Here is an 11,646-nt window from a genome sequence, read left to right as displayed (position 1 = left end):
GCCCTGCTAGCTCAGGATGATAGGAATTGAAGCTCAACACATCTGAGAAACATCTGGCTGAGAAAGCTGGTGTGGACAATAACACAGTATTAGATCTCATAAACAAGGGAGTCTAGCAGGCAAACAGGTAAACTCGTGTTGGCATTAGATAGAAGCACTATTATTATTATTGATTAGATCTGTCTCCCTCCCTTCCTCCTAGAAGAACAAGGCAGCATAAATGGTTCCTATCCTCACAACAAATCTGGGAAGTAGGAAAGGCTGGGAAACAGTGAATAGACCAAGGTCTCCCACTGAACTTGACAGCCAAATGGGGATTAGAATCCAGGCCTTTCCAGTACTGGTCATCCAAAAAATAAGAAAGAAGAAACCAAACCTATTTACAGAATCTTAAGGAACAGTGGATGGCATCTAGTCCAACCCTGTAATTAAGATGCACATTGAATACCTCCAGCAAAGGAGAGTTTATGAGCTCCCATGAAAATGCTGTCTGTCCCTGCTTGTCCAACTAAACATACTGTGCTGCTCTGAAATGGAATTAAGACACTATAAAAGTGCTACTGCTTAATTAAGCTGAGGTGGGATGAGGGCTAGCTCATTTCCATGGTTCTTCTAGCCACAGAAGAGCCTAGCAGTGAAGTAAAGATGGCAGCTTATAAATGGCATAACCACCTTTTTTATTTCATTTTATTTCTACTGGCCTAGTTCTGGTACCTTCAGCTGCAACCTGTCATGCAGTAATTCAGCAAGTAATACTTTTCCTAGCAGAGAGAAAATGACACTTGCTAACTTTCAGTAGCTCCATGTACAGGAACAGAACCAACAAAAAACAGTCACAATCTTACACACTCTACATATCAGGGCCAAACTAACAACAACAATGGAGATCCATGATAAGACCTCCCATCTCTAATCCTTCATTAAAAGCAAGTGCATGGAAGGAAGCATGATTTGGATCTGGACTACAGTGCTGGGTAGAGTTAACTATTTCCCCACGCCATTTTTCAGTTTATGATCATACAGGCAAGCTGCTTTTTGTGCCATTAGGGATTTGTCCTATTTTCATTAAAATAAATGTCATAATGTTAAGTGGAATTCTAATCATGGATTCTTACCACCTCCCTTGGTCCTCAGCAAGCCAACCAGGGTGAGCACCCTGGGACTCTAACACATAAGCCTGGGACTCATAACACATAACATTGTGTTGTAAGCCGCCCCGAGGCTTCGGCAAGGGGAGGCATAGAAATGTAATAATAATAATAATAATAATAATAACGACAATTTCCTGACATGCTAGGAGGAATACCTTTCTCTTGGCTTTTGCCTACTCCCCTTCTCTCCCCAGATTGCTTTCTGAGTTGCTCATTCCATTAAATGGAGAAGAAATGGGGTTAAGTGAAATTTAGTCTGGAAAGATTCTCTGGAATGGGTTTTCTTGGGCTGACAGAAACAAAAGCCAGGACTTTATTAGTCTCCAGGAAAAGGGTGTAACCTAAGGCATTTGGAGGAAATGATAACAAACACGAATTATTATAGACGGGACATGTAAGAGCAGGGATTCCTGGTCCTCTAGCAGTTGGGACATGTTAGAATATCCCTTGCAATGTTTATTACTTCAAGCAATAAACCAGTTCTGTGGCATTCAAAGCCAGCCCAGGCACCTGCTCTGAAGGCCATAGGCTCTATGAGGAAAGCAAAATAGGAGTCCTGCAGATGAGAAACCACAAGTGGGTCACACTCCAGTATACCAAAGGCATCACCATCATTTGGCTGCTGCCTTTGGTTTGTTTCATCTGTCCACTTGCTTGGATAAACCAAAAAAAGAGGGAGAGATCAGCTGCAAAGTAGGGCACAGCTCTTCCGCCTTTAACAGAGGGGAACATGGCAGACAGCTTGTTCTGTAGGAGTCAGGAAAGGTGCACCTGTCAGAATTTGCTCTTTTAAGCAACTCCACAAAGCCCGGTGACCTTGCTGTAGTCTTTTGCGCTATAGTGCAAAGTCCCTATGCCTGATGTCACCTGAGAAATACAGCCACAGAGGTGGTTCAAAGCTTGCTCCCTTCGGGCAGTTTCAAATTAAAAGGTCTAGAATACTCTTCGCCAAGCTACCACCCTGCAGATTTGCCAGACTTCAAATCCTACAGTCCTAGCTAGGGATGATGAGGTTTGCAGTCTGACCTTCCTGGAGGGGCACTGGGCTGCGGGATGCTGATCTAGGATTGCCTATTAGCAGGTTAGAACGAGGGTGCTGAGGGCTGGGAACCGAGTGCCTCTGGACAAGGAGCAGGACCTATCAGAGCTAAGGCTGAAAGTTTATGCACGCCTTTCCTGCGGGTGAGGTTCTACTGAACATTAGCGGCTTCCTTCTGGGTAAAGAAACTGCCCGCAACAGCTGCAATCCTAAAGAACCCAAGCACTTGCTGTGGAATTAAAAATAAAATCCTGCTCCAGATAGTGGGACTTTCTTCGGAGCAGACACGCCTAGGCAAAGATGACCCAAGCCTATAGCAGGGATTCCCGCAGGACTCCTCTTGGAGTACCGGGAGAAAAAACACGAAGCCCTCCCCAAGCCCCCGTGCCCCGTCACCACCACCCTCTCTCCCCAGCAACACCCCTGCGCTTACCCTTTTTGCCTCTCTGCAGACTTTCCCCCCGCATGATAGTGGGCTTCGAGGCGCAGCCCTTTAAAGACCGCCCCCCCCGGGGCTCCTCTGCCCTCTACCCCACCCCAGCCGATGGGGTGTGGCGGGAAGCGGTGGCCTGCCGGGCTTCCTGTTGGGGGGGAAGTGAGCTCAGAAACCCACCGATGAAAGCTCCCGCTCCGGCTTGTAAACAGGAAACAGCAGCGAGGGGGGAGCACTGGGGGTTAAGGGCAGGGCAGGTTAAACAGCGTCCTCACAAGAATGTGCATCCAGGCGATGAGATGCTGAGATGCAGGGACGGGAGACCCAGGAAGCCCGCCTTCGCTCTTCTGCCCCACAGAACCCCCATTCACAAACACTTGGATTCCTCCCTTCAGCAAGTGTGCGTGTTTTAATTGTGCCTAAGACTAATTAGTAATTTGTTGGCTATTGATTTGTTGCAAGCACATGCATGGATATGAAGCTGGTGTGTTGTTAGCCGCCTTGAGCGCTATTGTTGATCGAAAGGCGGTGTATGAAGTAAGTAAATAAATATTTCCAAAAAAAAGTCTACAGAATATTAAGATAGGTTTCCCTCGGGACAATCTGTCTTGCTGGCAGATGATGCAGGTATGTTCACATAAAAGCACAGGGTGGTTGTCCTGGGCCAGGCTGTAGCTCTGGTAAATGGCCCCAGGTTCTGTTCCAAGCATCTTCACTGAAGACTGGGAAAAAGCCACTTGTCTGAAACCCTGAAGAATGTAGACCAGGGAAGGACAATGTCTGAGCCTCCAGATGCTACAGGATTGCCGTTCCCAGCATCCTGCACTGTTGGCTATGCTGGCGAGGTTTGATGGATGCTATAGCCCAACAACATATGGAGGGTCACACATTTTCCACCTCTGATTTAGATAGATAAAAGTAGCGTTCAGGTTTCCTGTCCATGGTTGCCAACATGCAGAGTGGTGGGATAAGATTGATTTTTCTCTTCCCTCACTGGAAATCCTGGCTGTAGGTGAGGATGGTTAGGACAGGCTTAATAGTGTTACCTTCACATGGCAAGCAGATCCCTTCCGGAGTAATTGATTTCTTCTGATCCTTACATTCCTGTTCACAACACCAGATCTAATCTTGCATGTGTTCCCACAATCATGTGGGGAAAGATGGTGATTCTGTGAAAAGGGCTGTTCACAAGTAAAGCTGGAGCCATAGAAACACTTTCCAACAGCTGCAATAATGTTCACAAGTACAGCTATTGACGGAACTGGCTCACACATGTATATGCATTTCTCACTGGCAACACACATAGTTTATGTGTATGGTCAGTGACTGACAGCTGAGTGGGTGAATTGACGGCCACTGAAAATCCTTGCAGGTGCAGCAGAAAAGCTATGTGTGGTATTATTTCCAATCTATGGAATGCGCTCCCCAGAGAGGTCCGCCTGGCACCGTCGTTACTTGTTTTTCGGCGCCAGGTGAAGACCTTTTTATTCAAACGTCATTTTAACATGTTAATAGTATTTATTTATTTTATTCTTTGGCCAGGGCGACTTATTTTATATTGTTAACTTGTTATATATTGTCAATTTATAGTATTTTAATTGATTTATTTGTAAGCCGCCCCGAGGCTTCGACGAATGGGGCGGCATAGAAATTTTCTAAATAAATAAATAAAATTTTATATCTGTAATGACCCATTCACACACACATCCTTACTTGATGCTATGTTTATGCCTCACATCTCCTTGAGGACATGGAATACATGTAGCTGAAGAAGAACTCCAGCCACTCACATCTAAGGGCCTGGGTTCCGTTTCTCCATTCAGGTTCCATTCCACAAACACACATATCTGTGCAATGTACATGTCTGCATACAGAACAGAATATGGAGTTAGAAGAAAGCAATGGAACCTTGGTCCAGTGGTGCAGCTAGGACTGGACATCAGAGTCAAAGGCCAGAGCCTGCACAGCCCCAGCCCCAAAATAACTAGAGAGCATTTCTAGCAGGAAATGGGGGCAGTGGCAAGCAAGGCTTATGACAGCACCTGGCCAAGCACTAGCCTGAAAAACATCGCCCGTCCCTGTGAGATCTGACACATGTCACAACAGCATCCTTTCTCCCTTTAAAACATGTTACTATTAAGAGGCAGCCTTGTACATCTGGACATGTATGTGGCCCGAGATGTTCATTTTATTTTTTTCTTTTAGCTTTAATAGAAGTTATCCTTTTATACCACAAAACAGGCATACTTCTGAGTAAATACATTTAGGATCAGTGCAGCACGAACAAACATTCCCATAACCGTGAAAGTGCTAGGTTTTAAGTGAATCTAAAATCAAGTGTGCATGTTCAGATGTTGAATTTTTTGTTTTGTTATTTGCTCTAAAGTCCCAGGAATAGAGCCAGTTGTGAAGCGTTGAGAACAGAGAAAGAGAAGAGATGAGACAGGTCATGTGCTACATGTGGCTGTGTCAATACACCATTTTAGACAGGATCTAAAATGGTGTTACTGCATCACAAATGGAGCTATGAAGAATTCAAAATTTTTAGATGAATTTCCTTTCCCGTATGGACTGTTGTGATAGAAAATTGTGACATAAAAGCACTCCAGACAGTGGTTTGCTTCAGCCAGGATGGTACCCATGTATAAAATTGTTTTTAAAAATGCTTTGCTTTAGGCCTCTGAGGACCTGACCTATGTTTTTCAGTCCCAATACTCCAGCTGCCAAGGTGGATGGTGCATATTCGTTCAATAATATTTTTATACAAATTCTTAGACATACTTAAGGGCATTTTTTGCAGAGATCATTGTACCAATCTTATGGGATGAAACAGATTTGTTAGAGCCCATCACTGAGCTAAAGGTGCTGACTAGCAAATGTTTCTTCCAATAACCTTCTGATGCTCTCAAGAGTGCCCATAAAGGATACATTGCCCCCACTGACCTTAGTGATAACAAATAAAGTTTGTACCTCTGGGGGTTGGTACCAAGCCCTTACTTTCCTGTGTGCCCCATCTTGGCACAGGTTCAAAACATGCTCCTAAAGTGGTCCCACACCCTTGGCCAACTGCCTCCAACCACTTCCTTCTTGCAGGTGCTCCAATCTCAGGAGGGTGTGGTGTTTTGTGGTTCTCACAACTTACTGCTGGGAGGGGGGTCTTATGAATAAACAGGAACTAAAATTAGACCCGGCCATGAGAAGAAAGATTTAGCAAACAGAAGCCAATTACCGTTGGCGGAAAATCAACTCATTACCAATAGAAGTTTTGCACAGATAGAAGTCCTAGGATTTGGAAAGGCTGTTGTCGCAATAATCAGTTTTCCAGTGCTTCTCTTTTTGAAAGGGATGCTACCATTTTGGAGAGGCTTTCTGTCTTTAAGAAATTTGTGCCAGGCTAAAATTCAAATGGCGCAGTTTATCGTTTGGGAGGGAGTCACAGTGGTGGGAACAGCTTTACCAACAGAATTTCTGCTTGATGTGCAGCTTTTCAAGGCATACTAGAGGGGGCTGGGCAACCTTTTAAGGCTTGTGGCCACATCTGGCACTTTGAGAAACTGTACTGGGCTTCACCACAAAATGGCCGCCATGGGAAGTATGGAAAGGACAAGTTACGTGCCCAAAAGGGTGAATACAAAGCAGAAAAGGGTCTGAGCCCCAATACACTAAACAACGGCTTTGAAGCAAGTTTTCAGCACTGCTGGAAACCGACTTCACAGCAGATGAAACTCCTGGTAAGAGAATATTTTCACAACAGATGAAACTCCTGGTAACAGAATATTTTCGCAGAAGCATACTGGTGCTCAGCTTTGGCATAGTAAATAGAAAGCTTAAGGAACAAAAGCAGTGAGCATCTTCCCCATTCTTCCACCTTCCACTTGCACAATCATTTATCTCCATTTATTCCCGTCCATCTCCAAATCTCACTTCTAACATGATGCAAATTTGCATCACCTATGATGGGGGCTACAGCCATGCAGATTACATAAATAAACCCAGACAAATTAGGTGAAAATCCTAAAGGAAATGTTATGTTTGCAACATTTTGATTCATTGATCAATTTGCTTAATTGATTTAGGGTACAATCCAATGCCATGTATAGATGGAAAGAAGTCCTACAACTTCCAGCATTCCTCAGCAAGAATGACTGGACAGGGAATGCTAGAAGTTGTGGGACTTTCATTCTCTAAATGTGAACAGGATCACACCGCGTAAAGCACTTTGAGTGTCTAAAATGTCCTGAATGTAATCAGAGACACTTTAAAAATTACTTGTTTTTAATATAAATGTTTATTAAAACAAACAGAGCTGGGAAACGCCGTCATAAAAGCAACCATCTCCTCCTGTTTCTGTGGCAGAAGTGAGAATGTATAGTCTTAAAACGTGCTTATTGCAAGGCCATTTCCCATGTACAAATTTATTTATTTATTTAGGAGGCTTCTATGCTGCCTCATTCGCCGAAGCCTCGGGGCGGCTCGCAACAATAAATAAATAGTCACAATATAAAAACAATATAATTTGAGTCGACCTGGCCAAAGAATAAAATAAATAAATAATATTAACAATTAAAATAACACTTAAATAAAAAGGTCTTTGCCTGGCACCGAAAAACAGATAACGACGGCGCCAGGCAGACCTCTCTGGGGAGCGCATTCCATAGATTGGGCGCCACCGCAGAGAAAGCCCTCCTCCGAGTAGTCACCTTCCTAATTTCCTTCACGGAGGGTTCCCGGAGAAGGGCCTCTGCCGCTGATCTCAAGGGGCGGGCGGGCATATATGGACATAAGCGCTCCTTCAGGTAACCAGGACCCAAGCCGTTAAGGGCTTTATAGGTCATAACCAACACCTTGAATTGGGCCCGGACTTCAATGGAAAGCCAGTGAATTTGACGGAGAACTGGAGTCGTGAACTCCAGTCCCCATCAGCAGCCTGGCAGCTCTATTTTGAACCAATTGAAGTATGCGGACCGTCTTCAAGGGCATCCTCACGTAGAGCGCGTTACAGAAGTCAAGTCAGGAAGTCACCAACGCGTGTGTCACTAGGCAGTCGTTCTCCAGGTAGGGACGCAGCTGATGGATCAGCCAAAGCTGAAAGAAAGCGCTTCTCGCCACCGCTGTCACCTGAGTGAAAGCTCTGGGTCGAGGAGCACTCCCAAGCTGCGGACCTTGTCCCTAAGAGGGTGTGCAACCCCATTCAGGACTAAGTTCAGGGCCCCTTCCCCGAAGCCCAGTCCACCAACCAACAGGACCTCCGTCTTGTCTGGATTGAGCTTCAGTTTATTGGCCCTCATCCAGCCCATTACCTCGGCCAGGCACTGGTTCAGTACAGCCACTGCCTCACCTGGATTTAAATCAGTTAAATAACCTATTAATCAACTACAACTCATACAATGGAAGGTACAATCCCATGTACATTAGAAAAAATCCTACAAGTCCCATGCACAAATGCTGGGAATTATAGGTATTTTATGTCTAAATATGCATAAGAGTGTGCCCCAAATGACCAAAATTTCTTTAGTCAAATGACAGCTCTAGACATTACATAAACCCTGTCTCTTTTGCAATATTGTCAAAGCAAAATATCTTTAGAATTGATACAAGAAGGATTGGGTCCACACTTAATCATGTTTTGTGGAGACTCATTGAAATAAATGGGCCAAGTTAGTCATGATTAACTTAAGTCCCATTCATTTCAATTGGTCTACTTTAGAAGTAGGAAACCTCAGACCCAAATCTAGTCCTTCAAATTCCTCAGATGACCCTGCCCCTTTCCTGCAACTGCTGATTTTTGGTGGTTTCTGGCAGTTTTTATTCTATTCTAGAAAGCTGAAATGCTTCTCTTCGGGCTATTCATTGGAAGTAAGAGCTTTAAGCTATAATATGCCTGTGGGGAGAGTTGGTATTCTTTGCCGCACACACCACTGGAATGCTGTCTTCCCTCCAGAGCCCTTATTACTGCTTTCAGACCTCAGGCTAAAGGAAGTTCTGCAGCTCTCCAATAGGTCAAGTATGACTACATATTGGCTCCAACCCATTGTTTCTGTATACCAGTTGTTGTTCCTATTATGTGTGTCTTTACTTCTTAACCAGTGGTGAGGAAACCTGTGTGGTGATGGTGGTTGTGTGCAGTCGTCACTGATTTATGGCGACCCTATGAACGCAAACCCTCTAAAAAGTCCTACCCATGACATCCCTGCTTAGCTGTTCTAAATTCAAGGCTGTGGCTTCCTTGATGGAGTCGATCTCTCTCTTATCTAGTCTTCCTTTTCTCCTGCCTTTCCTCTCCTCCTTCTGCCTTTTCTTCTTCTGCCTTCAACTTTCCCTAGCAGGGAGACCTGGGACCCTCCTGATATTGTTGGACTCTAACACCATCAGCCCCAAGCAGTATGGCCAATGGTCAAGGATGGGAGTGATCACCATCCAACCTCTGCAGGGCCACAAGTCTGACCTCTGCAGAGCCACAAGGAAGGCTGGTTTAAGTAAAACTTGCACACACACATCAAATCCCAACCCTGTGTCAGCAGTGGTCTCCTGGATTTCTCTTCTAAGCATGAAGCTCTTGTTGAGAACAACCAGCACACAATCCTATGTGTCTTTATGTTTATTATTACATTTATATTCCAACTTTCTTCCACTCGCAAGTAACCCAAGCCAGCTTGTCACATCCTCCTCCTCCATTTTCTTCTCACATTGGCCCAGTCGCCCAATGAACTTCATGGCCAAGTGGAGACTAGAACTCCAATTTTCTGAGTATCAATGCAACACTCTGGTTTATTATTATTCTAAATGGGCTCTTTTCAACAATTCTCAGCATTCAAGAGTCAGTAAGAACTTTCTTCTGTCTCAATATATGAAATGAGTTCATGTGACTGTTGTTTTTCTTGTAGATATGGGGTAGCAATATTTCTGAACTCCCCACCCCCACAGAATCCCAATGATATCAATATTCTGCCACCCCCCACTAAAAAAAAGTCATTCACATGCTGTGGTCCAGATAAAAATTAAACAAGTTTCCATGCATTTGCATTGCATTATTTGTCTTTGTTTTGTGTAATGTATTCTTGTTTCTAAAAAGTAAAAATCTGAAGCAGATTCTACAATTGCACAGCTGTGAAAAAGATGCACAGGATACAGTAGCTCTGAACTGATTAAAATGTTCATGCAACCTAGTGCTAAAAGACACACAGCCCTATTCAACACCCCAAACCGCACGTTTCGCTGCTTTTCCTTCTCACACACTCAAGGAAAAAACACCAAGAAAAGTGAGGGGGAAGGGCAGAAGAGTTCTTGCTAAGCAGAACACACAGTTCAAAATAAAGTACCACTTGCAATGTCTGTGCACATATAATGCATAGATTTACAGGGAGGCATCAGAAAAAGGATGCTAGAGAACTGTTTTGCAACGTGTAACGGACGAGCTTCCAAAGCTTCATGGACAACATTCAATGCTATAACCCAGCTGCATGCTGAGTTTTACTTTATTTTATCATTCTTTCCCACTGTGATTGTGACATTTTGCAATCACAGATCTTTTTCTTTCAAATGCTTCCTTATACATCAGTAAATCTGTAAATCTAGAGTTAGTGTGGCATGGTGATTAGAATGCTGGATGGGGAGCTGGGAGATCTCGGTTTTAGTTCCTAGCTGGCCATGAAGCTCACTGGTGACTCTGGGCTAGGCACTGCATCCTAGCCTAACCTCCCCACAGGGTTGTTGCTGGGAGGATACAATGGAAAGTAGAACCTTGCAAGCCATCTTGGGTTCCGCACAGGAGAAAAAAAGGCAGATATACACAGTAGCTAATATAATTATTTATGTTACTAAACTGCTTTTATTTGTATGGCATGCTTTTTCTACTCAGCAGCCATCTCCCCTGCTTTCTTACTGTAACACCCCACATTTCCCAGGCAGCATAGAAATGTAATAATAATAATAATGATGATGATGATGTTGTTTCCAGCCCTTCCTTTGGGGCTGCCACCTCCACCTGAGTTTTGTCACAGTATCATATTGACTACAAGTGGAATAGCATTACACACAGCACAGAGTGGTATTTACACAGGTCTTTTATTAACACACGTGAAAACAATTTGAGCCTACAAGTGGTGTGTGTTATGTGTGGGTGGTTGGGAGGGGGCATTTTGTGTGGGTCAGAGGTCATAAGCCCTCCGGGATCCATGTGAAACTGAGCTAGGTGGATTCCATGCAAGGAAGAAAAGAGGTGGGTCAGAGCATGGCAGAGTGAATCAAGAGATGTGCGGAGTGGCTTCAAGGGCATTCTTGCAAGGGGAACAGCCACCAAACACACCCAGGAAGTAACGCTAGCAAGCCTTCACAAACTGCAGGAAGGCCCCAGAGGTCTTGTACAAACACCAACTATCCCACGATACTCAGGAGGTCAAAAGAGGGCAAGGGGCTAATTTTTATTCCCCACAATCCTTTGCACTAACTTTCAAATGGTGGTGGTGGTGGTGTCCCCTGCAATACACATGCACAACCATTTGCCACAGCTAGGAAGGAGAGCGGTGCTTAATTTCCCTCTGACAATCTTTTCCACGGAATTGCAATGCGGTTGCCAGTTTTTATCTCAGTATTTGCTCTAATTTTTAAGGTCCTTTCCTTTGTTCCTTTTGTTCTGTTCTTGTCGTTTGTACCAGCTTCCACAAGAATGTTGGTTATTTTTTTTCTTCACAGTCCATTATGTGGGATCCCCAACCAAGTTGGAGGGTTTTTCCCCCAGGCAGCTTTTCTTCAGCTCTTGCTGCCCACATTAGGAGGGAATAGGAGGAAATCACAGGAAGGGATGTAGAATGGGAAAGGGGCAGACAACCAAGGGACCATCCCCTTTCACATGGCACATTATGCCCACACTGAGGGAAGGAGGAAGCTCAGCACCAACACAGACACAGTTGTCTTACAAACACAAAGTTGAGGAAGGCAAACAAGCTGTCCTTCTCTACTATTCCCTCCTCTACACACTGGCTGGGTTCAGACAGTACAATAGCCCACACTCGGGGCTTGCATAT

This window comes from Varanus komodoensis, unplaced genomic scaffold, assembly GCF_004798865.1.
Source record: "Varanus komodoensis strain SLA01 unplaced genomic scaffold, ASM479886v1 scaffold45, whole genome shotgun sequence".
NCBI classification, from domain to species: domain Eukaryota; kingdom Metazoa; phylum Chordata; class Lepidosauria; order Squamata; family Varanidae; genus Varanus; species Varanus komodoensis.
The sequence above is the reverse complement of the archived record's forward strand: the minus strand, read 5'-3'. Positions refer to the sequence as shown.